The sequence below is a fragment of the Schistocerca nitens genome, chromosome 1 (genome assembly GCF_023898315.1).
Source record: "Schistocerca nitens isolate TAMUIC-IGC-003100 chromosome 1, iqSchNite1.1, whole genome shotgun sequence".
Classification (NCBI taxonomy): Eukaryota; Metazoa; Arthropoda; class Insecta; order Orthoptera; family Acrididae; genus Schistocerca; species Schistocerca nitens.
Window position 1 is genome coordinate 962,807,974 of NC_064614.1, and position 3,185 is coordinate 962,811,158.

Sequence of the window (3,185 nt, forward strand, 5' to 3'; positions counted from 1 at the left end):
CAGGTGGGACTGACGGATGACATCGAATAAGTGCAAAGAAGGGCAGCTCGTTTTGTGTTGTCGCGAAATAGGGGGGATAATGCCACAGACATGATACGTGAATTGGACTGGTAATCATTAAAACAAAAGTGTTTTTTGTTGCGGCGGGATTTTGTCATGAAATTTCAATCACCAGTTTTCTCCTCCGACTGCGAAAACGTTCTGTTGGTACTCACCTACATAGGGAGAAATGATCACCAGGATAAAATAAGAGAAATCAGGGCTCGCACAGAAAAATTTAAGTGCTCGTTTTTCCAGCGCGCCGTTCGAGAGTTGAACGGTAGAGAGACAGCTTGAAGGTGCTTGATTGAACCCTCTGCCAGGCACTTTATTGTGAATAGCTGAGTAATCACGTAGATGTAGGTGTAGAAATGGGGCCCCGCAAGACCAGCGAAACTTAAAATTCATTGAGCTGATCGATCCAGTTTCTGTAAGACTGATCGTTATGATGATGCGTACGAAAAAAATTGAAACAAACAGTCGATAAATGAATCTGTGCTCTGAAGTAGCCGTCTAATGCTTAAATAATGTCTTCATTGGGTAGGCTGTGGGTCTGCAACTGAGGAAACAACTTTCGACAGTATGTGAAAATATGCACTACTACCCACGAAAAAAAGGAAGTGTGATTCACCCGATGTGTTATAGGCATGAAAGTGATGCTCTAGCTGCGGGCGATAATCCGACCATTTGTCATGTTTTGCATCAAAGGAGCGGAAGGGTGTAGAGGTTGCATCAGTCCGCTAGCATTCTGTGCTTCAGTCTTTGTAGTTTGCTGAGTCTGTTATGCTTCCGTCAACCTCCCAATAGTTTCCAGCAAGAAGGTAATATATTGGCTCTGAAACTGAATAAGTGAAGTGAGGGATAGGTCTTCAGACGTTGCCATTACTTACACCACTTAAAGGCTCGTGAAACAAATACACTGACGAAAAAAAATCGCAACACCAAAAAAGAGTTCTGTAATATAAAAGAAATTTGGTAGTTGTTTTCTACATCTGAAGGATGCCAATTAGGTTGCTTTAAATACGTGCTGTAATGGTCGTAAGAGTAAATTACCTTCGAAATTGGACGTGGTGGAATGATGTAAATCAATAATGCCTTTAAGGCGACAAAGACGCCAGTATCAACACCTCACTGAATTTGAGTGAAGTCGTGTAATAGGGCTAGAGAAGCTGGATGTTCCTTCTGCAATACGGCAGAAAGACTTGGCTGGAATGTAGCCACTATACACGACTGCTGGCAGCGGTGGTCACAAGAGTATACGGTCGCAAGAAGACCAGGCTCCTGACGGACACGTGGCGCTGCCAAGAGGGTGGTGGTGGTAAGTTCCTATGGGACCAAACTGCTGAGGTCGTCGGTCCCTAGGCTTACACACTACTTAATCTAACTTAAACTAACTTACGCTAAGGACAACACACACCCATGCCCGAGGGAGGACCTACGATGGGGGAAGCCGCGTCAACCGGGGCATGGCCCCCAAACCGAACGGTCTGGTGAGATGGAAGACGGTCGTATTCGGCATATGGCTCTGACGTATCATACTGCATCTGCAGCAGCAATTCGAACAGCAGTTGGCACCACAGTGACACAATGAGCTGTTGCAAACCGGTTACTTTAAGGACAGCTCCGAGCCATACGCCCTAAAAATGGTTCAAATGGCTCTAAGCACTATGGGACTTAACATCTGAGGTCATTAGTCCCCTACACTTAGAACTAATTAAACCTAACTAACCTAAGGACATCACACACATCCATGCCTGAGGTAGGATTCGAACCTGCGACCGTAGCAGCCGACGGTTCCGGACTGAAGCGCCTAGAACCGCTCGACCACAGCGGCCGCCAAACGCACTGTAGCGTTAATTGCAGTGACCCCAAACCACCGCCATTTGCGACTGCATTAAGTGTATTCGCAATTGCGAATATGGAGAGCCATCAGTTGTAGAATGGTATGAGGACAATGAAAATTTGTGCAGGATCGGGACACGAATCCCTATTTCCCGCTTATAGCGAGCGGCCGCCTTACCATTTGCCTATCCGTGCAAGTCTCCCGGCCAGACCCAAACTTCCAATGTCGTCAACCATGCGTTTTGGTCTGGCCGTGAGTCGTCCACGAATAGCCAAATGGTAAGTCGACCACTCGCGATAACCGGAAAATCCGGGTTCTAGTTCTGATCTGGCACAAACTCTCATTGTCATTCCATTCTACAACTGATGATTGTCCATATTCGCCGTTGCGAATACATCTAATGTATTTCATAATAAGCGCGGTAGCCGCGTGCCTGTTCCTTTGCATTATAATTCAGAATAACACAGGCACTGTAATATCGTATTTGGGACTTCAGTGGTGTCAAGCAAGAGCTCACTGGAGGGCAAGGTGGTGGCCTGTTACGATTTCTAATGAAAGTTGTTTCTGCCTCCGAGCCAGTGATGGGTGTGTGTTCATGAGAAGGTGGAAACTTTAGAGCCTGTGGTCAATCTGTCTGCTTGGTAAACACATCGGACCTGCATCAGAAGAGATGGTCTGGGATGCGATTTTGTACGACAGCAGGAGCTCTCTGGTGGTTATCCCAAGCATCCTGACTGCAAATTTGTACGTCAACGTGGTGATTCGACCTGCTGTGCTGTCATTCTTGAACAGTATTCCAGCGGTTGTTTTCCAACAGGATGACGCTCGCCCAAATACCGCTGTTGTAACCCGTGTTCTATAGAGTGACGAGATGTTGCCTTGGCCTACTCAATCGCCAGATCTGTCTCCAATCGATACATCATCAGACGACAACTCCAGCATTATCTACAAACAGCATGAACCGTCCCTGTACAGACCGACCAAGAGCAACCGGCATGGAACTCCAATCCACAAACTGACATCCGCCATCTGTACAACACAATGCATGTGCGTTTGCAAAGTTGTAGTCAACATTCTGACAGTTACACATTTGCAGTGGCTTATCTTGCACTTACATTAACCTGTGTTCTTGCAATGTCAATCACTTAAATATGTTACCTAGACAAATGTATTCCAGAAATTTCATTACTCTACATTAATTATTTTTTGATGTGCGACTTTTTTCCGTCATTATATTAGTTCTAGACGAAATTATGAAAAATAATAGTGTGGTCTAACCAATGCCACAAAAGCGCCAGACTCG